This window comes from Neofelis nebulosa, chromosome 16, assembly GCF_028018385.1.
Source record: "Neofelis nebulosa isolate mNeoNeb1 chromosome 16, mNeoNeb1.pri, whole genome shotgun sequence".
In the NCBI taxonomy this organism is placed as follows: Eukaryota; Metazoa; Chordata; class Mammalia; order Carnivora; family Felidae; genus Neofelis; species Neofelis nebulosa.
In genome coordinates, this window is record NC_080797.1 from 10,066,007 (window position 1) to 10,078,459 (window position 12,453).

Genomic DNA, 12,453 nt, shown 5'->3' on the forward strand with positions numbered 1-12,453 from the left:
TGGATTTCCTGAAGGAGACTCCAGGTTAAAAAGAAAAGCAATAATCAAAGTAATAGCAGAAAGGAGGACATTAAATAAACCCATCACCAATCCTATTAACAACTGAGATACATGGCCTGTAGGTTACTGGGTTTATAGCTCCTCCCTGTCCAGCCAAAACACACACACACACACACACACACACACACACACACACACACCAAACAAAACAAAACAAAACAAAAAACCCAATTCTGAGCAAAGTAGGAAGGAGAGAATTGATCGTACAAACAGTATCTCAAGCAATCTTTCTGCATCCTATTTGATGGCAAGACACTAAAAGCACTCATAGTAAAATGACACCAAGGACATCACTAGCATTTAACAGAACTTGGGTCGCCCACACAATACAGCAGAAATCAGAAATAAAAGACATCACTACCGGACCATCGCTCACCATCAGGGAAACGCAAATCAAAACTACAACGAGAGATCACCTCACACCTGTCAGAGTGGCTAAAACCAAAACACAAAAAACCAACAAGAGCTGGCGAGGATGCGAAGAAAAAGGAACCCTCGTGCACTGTTGGTGGGAATGCAAACTGGTGCAGCCACTGTGGAAAACAGCATGGGGGGGGGGGAGGGTTCCTCAAAAAGTTAAAAATAGAACTGCCCTACAACTCAGCAATCCCACTCCTGGGTATTAACCCAAACAACAGAAAAACACAATTCAAAGGGATACGTGCACCCCCATGTTTATAGCAGCATTATTTTTCATAGGCAAATTATGGAAGCAGCCCAAATGTCCATCAATAGAGGAGTGGATAAAGAAGATGTGTTTTCAATGGAGTACTACGTGGCAATGAGAAAGAACGAAATATGGCCCTTTGTGGCAACGTGGATGGAACTGGAGAGCGTGATGCTAAGTGAAATAAGCCATACAGAGAAAGACAGATACCATATGTTTTCACTCTTATGTGGATCCTGAGAAACTTAACAGAAACCCATGGGGGAGGGGAAGGGAAAAAAAAAAAAAAAGAGGTTAGAGTGGGAGAGAGCCAAAGCATAAGAGACTCTTAAAAACTGAGAACGGGGCGCCTGGGTGGCTTGGTCGGTTAAGCGTCCGACTTCGGCTCAGGTCATCATCTCACGGTCCGTGAGTTCGAGCCCCGCGTCGGGCTCTGTGCCGACAGCTCAGAGCCCGGAGCCTGTTTCAGATTCTGTGTCTCCCTCTCTCTCTGCCCCTCCCCTGTTCATGCTCTGTCTCTCTCTGTCTCAAAAATAAATAAACGTTAAAAAAAATAAAAAAATAAAAAAAAACTGAGAACAAACTGAGGGTTGATGGGGGGTGGGTGGGAGGGGAGGGTGGGTGATGGGTATTGAGGAGGGCACCTTTTGGGATGAGCACTGGGTGTTGTATGGAAACCAATTTGACATTAAATTTCATATATTGAAAAAATAAATAAATAAAAATTTTAAAAAAAGATGTGTTTTATACATATAAAATGGAATATTATTCAGCCATAAAAAAGAAGGAAATCTTGCCATTTGCAGTGACATGGATGGAGCTACACGGTATACTGCTAAGTAAAATAAGTCAGTCAGAAAGGCAAATGCGAGACAATTTCACTCATATGTGGGATCTAAGAAATGAAACAAACAAAGGGAGAAAAAAAAGGAGAGAGAGAGAGAGGGAAACAGAGAAACAGACTCTTAACTATAGAGAACAAACTATAGAGAACAAACTCCCCTATAGAGGGGAGGTGGCGGGGGGGGACGGGTGAAGTAGGTGACAGGTAACGGGGGTTAACAGCACACTTAGCATGATGAGTACTGAGTAATGTACAGAATTGCTGAATCACTATATTGTACACCGGAAACTAACATAACACCGTATGTTAACTACACGGGAATTAAAATAAAACACTTAACAACAACAACAAAGGCACAACTACTGGAATAGGAGACCACAAGCATTGTTATCTGCAGCTGATAGAATTGTCTACTTGGAAAGCACTTGCAAATCAACTGGAAACCATTCACACTAGCAGCAGTAAGAGAGGGAGGGCATTACAAATCAAAGATCAAGAAAATACCTACTTGAAGAACACAGTGCATGCTCCCTTGGGCAGCGCACATTCTAAAACTGGAATGACACAGAGGTTAGCATGGAAGATGACACACAAATTCACGAAGCTTTCCATATTTTTAAAAATGACTAAGGGGGACGCCTGACCACCTCAGTCAGTAGAGCATGCGACTCTTGATCTTGGGGTTGTGAGTCAAGCCCCACATGGGGCCTAGAGCTTACTTAAAAAAGAATGACTGGGGTGCCTGGGTGGCTCAGTCAGTTAGGCGGCCGACTTCGGCTCAGGTCATGATCTCGCGGTCCGTGGGTTCGAGCCCCACGTCGGGCTCTGTGCTGACAGCTCAGAGCCCGGAGCCTGTTTCAGATTCTGTGTCTCCCTCTCTCTCTCTGACCCTCCCCCATTCATGCTCTGTCTCTCTCTGTCTCAAAAATAAATAAACGTTAAAAAAAATTTTTTTTAAAAAGAATGACTAAGGATTCCCATGCACAGAGTCATGAAAGTATAAAACCTAGACATAAATTCAACAGAGAGAGGAGGAGGGCACGGAGGAGGAGGAGGAGGAGGAGGAGGAGGAGGAGGAGGAGGGGAAGGAAGGCCAGCAAGCCAACCTGTGCCCACGTTTCAGCAAGTCCCAGCCCCAATATTTACTAAGCATGGAATTGCACAGGCTGCTTAATCTCCCTGATCTACAAAATGGCAAGGACAGTGGGGCACCTGGGTGGCTCTGTCGGTTGAGCATCCGACTCTTGATCTCCACTCAGGTCATGATCTCAGGGTCGTGAGTTCAAGCCCCCCATTGGGCGCCACCCTGGACGTGGAGCCTACTTCAAAAAAAAAAAAAAAAAAAAAAAGGCAAGGACAGTAATGATCCTATGTCCTAGGGTATTGTAAAGCCTAAAGGAGATGATATGTATCAAGCACATAGAACAATAGTTAGCACACAGTGTGCAAAGAATGTGACCTATTGGCAGTAATTCCACACTGGATGAAGACGATGGGGGAAAAAACAAGACTCCCCACCCCAGCAGAAGAAACAAGGTGGCGGAAGAAAGAATTCGGGAGTCAGACTGGGTTTGACTTTGGGAACACTGCCAAACCCCACCTGAGCCTGCTCAGTTGGTTAAGCGACTGACTCTTGATTTTGGCTCAGGTCACAATCGCACAGTTCATGGGTTCGAGCACCTTGTAGGTTTCCACCCTGCTTGGAATTCTCTCTTTCTCCCTGTCTGCCACTCCCCTGCTCATTCTCGTGCTCTCTCTCTTTCAAATATAAAAAAACTTTTTTTTTTTTTAAAGAACATCTAGGGGCGCCTGGATGGCTCAGTCAGTTAAGTGTCCGACTTCGGCTCAGGTCATGATCTCGCTGTTTGTGGGTTCGGGTCCCGCATCAAGCTCTGTGCTCATAGCTCAGAGCCTGGAGCCTGCTTCAGATTCTGTCTCTGTCTCTGTCTCCTTCTCTCTCTCTGCCCCTCTCCTGCTCGTGCTCTGTCTCTGTCTCTCAAAAATAAATAAATGATTAAAAAAATTTTTTTAAAGAACATCTACCTTCTAGGTTAGAGAGGTCAAAGAGGACAAGCATCTTAGGTTGCAGCCCAAGGTACACTGGTCTGACACGTGTAACTGGGGAACGGGCGGACGCTTGTGTAGGCAAGGACACGGGCGCCTTTTTGGAAGTGAGCCTGCTTCCTTAACACAGAGTCTGGCCAAGGTGCAGCTGGCACCGAGCATTCAACTTACTTAACTTTTAGAAAACCCTGATACCAGTTTAAAATAAGGACATCCTGGGGCGCCTGGGTGGCTCGGTCGGTTAAGCGTCCGACTTCGGCTCAGGTCATGATCTCATGGTCCGTGAGTTCGAGCCCCGCGTCGGGCTCTGTGCTGACAGCTCAGAGCCTGGAGCATGTTTCGGATTCTCTGTCTCCCTCTCTCTCTGCTCCTCCCCTGTTCATGCTCTGTCTCTGTCTCAAAAATAAATAAAAGTTAAAAAAAATTTTTTTTTAATAAAAAATCAATCAATCAATCAATCAATCAATCAATAAATAAAATAAGGACATCCTCTTAAATCCCACATGTGCTATGTATAGAATCACCTAAATGAACACTTGTGTGGTGCCAGTTTTTATAACGTTCACCTGTGTGGCTACAGGAACCCCCCCCTCCCCAACCCCGGCCACCCTACTGGCCAAGCGCGGTCTCCAGAAGGGACTGGTGTTCAAGCTCATCCCTGGGGTGCCCGTCAGATCTCCTCTCACTAGCTCCACAGATACTGTGAGCAGAAACCCGACCCTCCATCTACCCCACACCCACCGGGAGAATCAGCAATGTCACTCTGAGGCATAAAACCCAAAGGGTCAGGAGCAGGGACTGGGACGGCTACTTGCACACCCACGTTCATGGTGACATTATTCACCGGATCCAAGAGGTGTGAACGACACCAACATCCACTGATGGATGAATGGACAAACGAAATGTGGCGTGTGCATACAGCGTCATGGAATTCAGCCTTAAAGAAAAAAAAAAGAAGAAGGGAATTCTGGCACATGTTCCAGCACGGCTCAACCTTGAGGACGTTATGCTAAATGAGATAGGCCAGGCACGAAAGGATAAGGACTGCCGGACTCCACTTGTATGGAGTCTCTAGAACTGGCAATTCACAGAGGCAGAAAGTAGAATGCTGGTTGCCAGGCGCTGGGGGCGGGGGAGGAAGGAGTGGGGAGCTAGTGTTGAGCGGGGACAGAGTTTCAGTTGTGCGGGAGGAAAAGTGCTCTGTGGGTGGACGGGGGAGGGGGGCATGGCTGCAGGCCACTGTGAACGTGCTTAATGCCGCTGAACTGTACCCTTAGAAATGCTTCTGAAGATAATTGTTACGTCATGCGTCTTTTACCACAGTTCAAAAGAACCCATCAGGGGCGTTTAAAGCCATTGACTCTACCCTTCAAACTATACCCAGAACCTGGCTACTGCTCCCAGCTCCACGGCTACGACCCTGCCCAGGCCACCTCTTCCCCAGCCTCTGGTCTGGCCTCCCCACTCCATTCGTCCCGTCTCAACAAGCAGCCAAGGACTCCTTTCAGAATGAAGGCAGGGGACACCTGCGTGGCTCAGTCGGTTGAGCATCCGACTCTTGGTTTCGGCTCGGGTCACGATCTCACTGTTCGTGAGCTCGAGCCCGGAGCCGGGCTTGGGATTCTCTCTCTCTCTCTCTCTCTCTCTCTCTCTGCTCCCCCACCCTCAACGCACTTGCATGTGTACTCTCTCTCTCAAAAATAAAAATTTTTAAAAATAAAAAAAAAAAGGAATGAAGTCAGATCATGTTACTCTTCTGTTCCTTGGCCTTTCTGCCCTTGCCTCCCACTGCTGTCCTCGCTCACGCAGCTGCAGCCACAGTGGCCTCTCACTGTGGGTCACCCCTTTCTACCTGGCTGATGTCATCACCTCTTCCACGTCGCGCTCGTGAACGCAGGCATCTCTTTCCTCTTCACCGATGGTTCTTTTTGCTTAGAGCAGTGCTGGGCACATAGGAGGCACTCAAAAATATCTGTTGAATTAGTGAATAAGTGAAAGGAGGATTGCTTCTCAAGTCTGGTAATGAAACCGTGCCTCGGCACCGGCTCATAGCAGAAGGGCACGGCAGTGTCTTGACAAGGTTGCCATCTAGTGGCTGGATTCCTTTGTAGCTTTGTGGGGGCTCTCCCCACCTTTTGTGGGACCCTGAGATGAGCAGCCAATGGCGAAAGCAGGGAGGGCAAGTGCCTACGCACGAGGGACCATCGCGTTGTCTAAATCTACCCCGACAGGGTAAGATGAGATATATACAAAGGGCACCTTAGGGACAAAAGGAAGAAGAACATATCTGGGCTGGAACGCAGATAGGTTAATAATATTGATCTAGAAAGAAAATCAGCAGGAGTGGATGTGGAGTGTGGAAACTGTTGTTCTTGAAATATTCTAGGAAAGGCTTCCAGAAACTCCATGCTCTCCCATTCAAGACCTGGGTCAGATGGCGAGTTAGCACTATGTGCGAGTGTGAGCAACCATGAAATTATTATTACTAAAGCATGGAGCATTTTCTGCTGGTACTGGGTTTGAGTGGTTCTCCCTAACGACGGATCGATTCCCAGGACAGGGTGCACGCGATACAGGCTGGTCGCAGGTTTAACTATTGTGAGTTTAAAACTATAATACCATATTATAATTTCACGCTAAGATCCTTGTTAAAATTAGTACAGTTGAGGGGCGCCTGGGTGGCTCAGTCGGTTAAGCGTCTGACTCTTGATTTCAGCTCAGGTCCTGATCTCACGGTTTGTTAAGTTCAAGCCCTGCATCAGGCTCTGCGCTGATAATGTGGAACCTGCTTGGGATTCTCTCTCTCTCTCTCTCTCTCTCTCTCTCTCTCTCTCTCCCACCCCTCCACCCTACTTATTCTTTCTCTCTCAAAATAAATAAATAAACTTAAAAAAATAAAATTAATGCAGTTGAAAGAAAACAGAAATAACACATACCATGCAGTATGGAAACTTGTCCCAAGGCCAAAAGTTCAGAAACTAAGACTTGAGGGCCATAAAAAGAACTCTGTTCCCTAAGAGTCTATATATATAATTTATAATTGCAACTTTCCTTTAAGAGGAAATCAACTACATATTGTTAGCATTTTGCTTATTTTCTTTGTTTTCATTCTTTTTCTTTGTTTTTTTTTTTTAATGTTTATTTACTTATTTTAAGAGACAGAGAGCTCACAAGTAGGGGAGGGGCAGAGAGAGAGGAAGAGAGAGAATCTCAGGCAGGCTTGTAAATCCAACATCCAATGGGGGTGCCGTTTCTAACAAACTAAATCACTTCCATCTTTGTTGCCATGGTATTGAGATTTTAAAACCTGCACTTATTACTACAAAAGTACCAGCACTTTTGTTTCCCTGTTTCTCGTGTGTATGAAAGAGAGAAAGAGAGAGAGAGAAAAAAAATGTGATCCAATATTCAAATGGCCACCTAACACCCCTGTACCTACAACAGACAAGCCTGGCTGACGGGAAGCATCACCGTGTGGCTTAACAGCTGGCTCACCGGCTGATGCACAGGTCTGATTCACCGTGAACGAGGCAGTTTAGGGATACACGACAATGCACGGTGGCGCCAGCCGTCCAAAAAGCTGGTTAGAAAATTGTTGAGGACTGCCCGCGTTTCAAAATAAAAGTTCCAGAGGCAAGCTGTCATTTTCGAATGCAACTCCATTAATTCAAAGGACATAATTTCGTTATAGTAAAGAAGGTGGCAAACTGAATTCGTATGGCAACTTTAGGAATCGTAACTGTGCCTTGCAACCCACTAGCCCATTACAGTTTAGGAAGTCTTCAAGATCTCTGTCTTGAGAGCATCACTATGTAGCAGATATGCAAATACTTCCTTAATTTGACAATTAAACAGGCTATTGCCCTAGGAGGTGTGGGAGTGAGCCCACTTGAGGAGCCAGGATGAAACCCAAGTCTTTCTCTGGAATCCTGAACCAAGGGAGCACATGCTGTGATCAAACAAATAGTTCATCAACAAAACGGTTAAACAAACATCACAAAAGCCAGTAGAAGTGGAAGATTTGGCAAAACAAACAAACAAACAAAACCTTTAGGTTTTGACCTGTATTTACTCAGTTTTTAATTTTTAAAGCATTGTATGGATAGGTTTAAAAATCTTCAAACAGTATAGAAAGATCCCACCTGAAGTCTCTTTCCCCCACCACTTTCAATTCAGGTAACTCCTCAAAGATAACCATTTTTATATCCCTCCAGAAAAAAAAGTTGTGATTTCAAATATAGTATTAATGTATATTTGAAAAAATTAAAGATCGTACTATAAGCACCATGGGATTTTCCCCACTGAGTAATGTACTTTGATCTTCCCCTGTTGGTTACATACAAATCTACTGTGTCCGTTTTCGTAGCTGCATAGTATTCCACAGCATCACCCTCACATTATGCAACCAGCTCTGTACTGATACACGTTTAGGTGTTTCCAGTATTTTCCTATTATAAGAATGCCACAACTGTCTATATATATTGTCATCCTTTTTTCAAGTAAATCAGTCATATTAAATGCTGAGTAGCAGAAATCCTTGGTGAAAGACTATACATATTTCAAATGCAGACAGATATTACCTAACTATCTTTGTGCATCAAGTGTATGTGGAGTGCCAGCTTCCTTCACCCTTAAGAACATGAGAAGTTATCAACCACTTTCATTTTTGCTAATTTATTAGGGGAAATAGTATATCTACTTATTATTCTGACTTACATTTCTTTACCTATATGTGAGACTTAGCATCTTTCTAGTGGCTTGTGTGTGTGTGTGTGTGTGTATGTGAATTAGCCATTTTCCTATTGTACTATTTTTCTTTTTCTTATTGATTTATATAAACTCTTTGGACATAAGCCCTTTGTTACATGTATTGCAAATAGCTTCCTCTTTTTACGAGGCAGTTTTTTTATATTTATGTGATTTTTCATCTTTTCTTATATGGCTTCTGTGTTTGCTCCTACTTAGAAAGGCCCTTCCAAGGTCAAGACTACAAATTGATTCTGATGTTTTTCTCTTTGTATGTTCATGGTTTCACTTTTTAATGTCTAAATCTTTAATCGGCTTGGAATTTATTTTGATGGTAGGAATGAGATAAGAATCCTATTTTATTTTTTCCCAAAGACTCAGTCATTATTTTTTAAATACTTTTTAAGTGTTTATTTATTTATTTTGAGAGAGAGAGAGAGAGAGAGAGAGAGCACAAGCAGGGGAGGGGTGGAGAGAGAGGGAGAGAGAGAATCCCAAGCAGGCTTAGCACTGTCAGTGCAGAGCCCAATGTGGGGCTCAATCTCACGAACCGAGATCATGACCTGACCCACCATCAAGAGTCGGCCGCTTATCCGACTGAGCCACCCAGGCGCCCCATCAATCAGTCGTTACTTACGAATGAATTACCAGTCTTGATATAAGATGCTACTTTGTCCTATACTATCCTATACATATACTAGTCCAATGCAATCTGGACTTTCTCCATCGTCCATTGAACTGCCTATTGGTTCTCCAGTTCCAAGATGCTTAAACTTAGTCCCTTGGTTACTGTTTTTTTAGAAATTTTCTGATTATTGACAAATATTTAGTCTTCTAGATCAGGACCTATCCACAGAGGTACTATTAACGTTTTGGGCTGGATAATTATTGTTGGGGGCTGTCTTATGCGTTTAGCAGCCACCCTGACCTCCACCCACTAGGTGTCAGTAGCACACCCCTAATTATGAAAATCAAAAATGTCTGAAGACACTGCCAATTGTTCCTTGGGTTAGGGTGGTGGGCAAGAGGGCCGCCCATTGGGAACTACTGTTTTAGATAAACCCAGTATCATTTTCCCAGTGTTTGCACTCCCAGTCAATTTCCGTGGATACCTTCATTGGGGTGAAAAGAGATTCATAAAGTAATTTAGACAATGTTATTATATTTAAGATATTATACTTATTAAATATTTATTATATTTAACCTTCCTATTCAGGAACCATGTATATATATCCTTCTACTTATTTATTTCTCCTTTTATGTCCTTCAAAAGAGTTTTAAGATTATTTTTTTAAAAATACAGTCTCTTGGGCACCTGGGTGGCTCAGTCATTAAGCATCTGACTTCGGCTCAGGTCATGATCTCGCAGTTTGTGAGTTTGAGCCCTGCATCAGGTAAGCTCAAGCCCCACTTCGGGTAAAACATGAGCCCTGGGTGAGCCCCGCTTTCTCTCTCTCTGTCTCTCTCTCTCTCCGTACCTCTCTCTCTCTCTCTCTCTGTCCCTTGCTCACTTGCACCCCCCCCCAAAAAAATATATATGGTCTCTTATAATATTCAGTTTATTCCTATATATATTTTACCTTTTACATTCCTTTATAAATGGGATCATTTCTTATATTATTTATCTTTTCCAACCAGTCACTGATAGGAAAGTGACTTATATTTTGTATTCTACAACCACACACTAAACTCTTATTGTATCTAATAGATTGCGGGGCATTCTAAGTTTTTTCTAATGATAAAATGTTCAGCAAATTCTTTTTTTTTTTAATTTTTTTTAATGTTTATTTATTTTTGACAGAGAGAGAGAGAGAGAGAGAGACAGAGCATGAGCGGGGGGAGTGGCAGAGAGAGAAGGAGACACAGAATCCGAAGCAGGCTCCAGGCTCTGAGCTGTCAGCACAGAGCTCGATGCAGGGCTCGAATGTTCAGCAAATTCTTTTTTTTTTAATTTTTTTTAATGTTTATTTATTTTTGACAGAGAGAGAGAGAGAGAGACAGAGCATGAGCGGGGGGAGTGGCAGAGAGAGAGGGAGACACAGAATCCGAAGCAGGCTCCAGGCTCTGAGCTGTCAGCACAGAGCTCGATGCAGGGCTCGAACTCATGAACCATGAGATCATGACCTGAGCCAAAGTTGGATGCTCATCCGACTGAGCCATCCAGGCGCCCCAAATGTTCAGGAAATTCTAGGCATTTTTCTAAGCGTACGATGTTATCCTCTGTATAAAATCATCATTTTGTTTCCTCATTTCTAATATTTATGTAGCAATTGTTCCTCTGTCTCACTGCCCTGGTTAATACTTGCAGAAAAACTTAGTTGACAGGGATAATGATGGGCAATCTTTTGTTGTTGCTGTTGTTTATTTTTATTTACTTTTGAGAGATAGATAGAGAGCAAGCAGGGGAGGGGCAGAGAGAGAGAGAGAGACAGAATCGCAAGCAGGCTCCGTGCTGTCAGCCCAGAGCCCAACGCGGGGTTTAAACGCACAAACCGCAAGATCATGACCTGAGCCAAAATGAAGAGTTGGACGCTTAACCAACTGAGCCACCCAGACGCCCCCAGTGATAGGCAATCTTGAATCATTCTTGATTTTAACGGGAAGACTTCCAGGATTCCACCACTGAGGACAGTTCTGGCTTTGGTTTGAGATACATATACATCATACCACTAGACAAGTATCCATACATTTATAGCAAACCGAAAGTTTGTTTTTAAAAACGGAAAGATTGCTAATTTTGCCAAATGTGTCTTCCACCTCTACCGAGATGACCAATGGTTCTCCTTCCTTGGTCTACCAATATTGTACAATAGATTATATTACTAAATTTCCAAACATTAAGGCTTTCGTGGCATAAATCCACTTCGTTGCGATGTATACTATTATTCTCTTAATTTCTTCTTGAATTCTATTTGCTAATATTCCGATCCCACATTTTTTTTAAGTTTATTTACTTTGAGTGGGGGGAGGGGCAGGGAGAGGGGGAGAGAGAGAATCCCAAGCACGCCCCACACTGTCAGCGAGGAGCCCAATGCGGGGCTCGAACTCACGAACCGTGAGGTCATGACCTGAGCCGAAATCCAGAGTCACTGACTTACTGGCTTACTACTGACTGAGCCACCCAGGTGACCCTGGATCTCACACTTTTACATCAATATTTCAGAGTGAGATCTTTTTGTCATTTTTTTTAAAATGGTGCTTTGTCAACTTTTGAAACTCGTGTTTAGGCCGGCATGATAGAAAGAAGTTGTACTTTCATTTGTTGTATTTTTAAAACCAAATGTGTGCATTTAGTATGAAAGTAGTCTTTAAAATAGTAAAACCATTGTATAGAAACATGAGGCCCTTACATCAAAAAAAAAAAAAAAGCCACATATACTCTTCATAGATTCAACTTTTAGAAAACCAAGTACATTAAAATACACCTTCGGAGAGCTAATCTGGGTTGTGGTATTTTATGCAGACACAAAAAATCGTAAGTATACTACCATTCAACCTCCATTATAAAGTACTAATGACATAATTCAGCTATTTTCCCATCTCAGACAATTTAGCAATACAGGGAGATCTGCACTAGAACAGTGGGACCATGGAAATCTTAGCTTTCTTACCAAAATAAAATCAAATACATTCCTGGTGTTTTATGCTTTCCAAGCTCTGAACTCACATATAATGGTTAAAAAACCCTTTTCTGATTCTCAGAAAACTAGGAAACCTGAGAAAGTTCCCCGGGTCCCATGGCCACTGCCACCTAAGTGACTCAGAGCAGCCTTTATGGGAGGATTTTCCCAGACTTCCACAGGGTCCAGGAAGGATGCCGTCCACCCAGGTCCGTGAGAGGCCTACAGCATTCATTCACTCATCGAATATGCGCCTCATACCAAGACGACCCCAGAACCAACACTAGCTTGCCAGAAATGCCTCGGAGGAATTTCACACACACACAGTGACAGATGGACAGCCAGACGGACAGAGGGAACCACAGCACTCCTCCCTACCTTTTTGTTTCTTCTCAGTCTCCTCACTAGACGTAAACTCACCGTGGGCAGGGATGTCGTTGCCTAAACCCCTT

At 43.6% G+C, this 12,453-nt stretch overlaps 1 protein-coding gene across 14 annotated transcripts in view; it reads right to left on the reverse strand.

Moving 5' to 3' along the window:
- The window catches only part of SPECC1 (sperm antigen with calponin homology and coiled-coil domains 1), a 287,227-nt gene that overhangs the window by 178,598 nt on the left and 96,176 nt on the right, over positions 1 to 12,453 (reverse strand). The gene's annotated exons all lie outside the window — the stretch shown is intronic.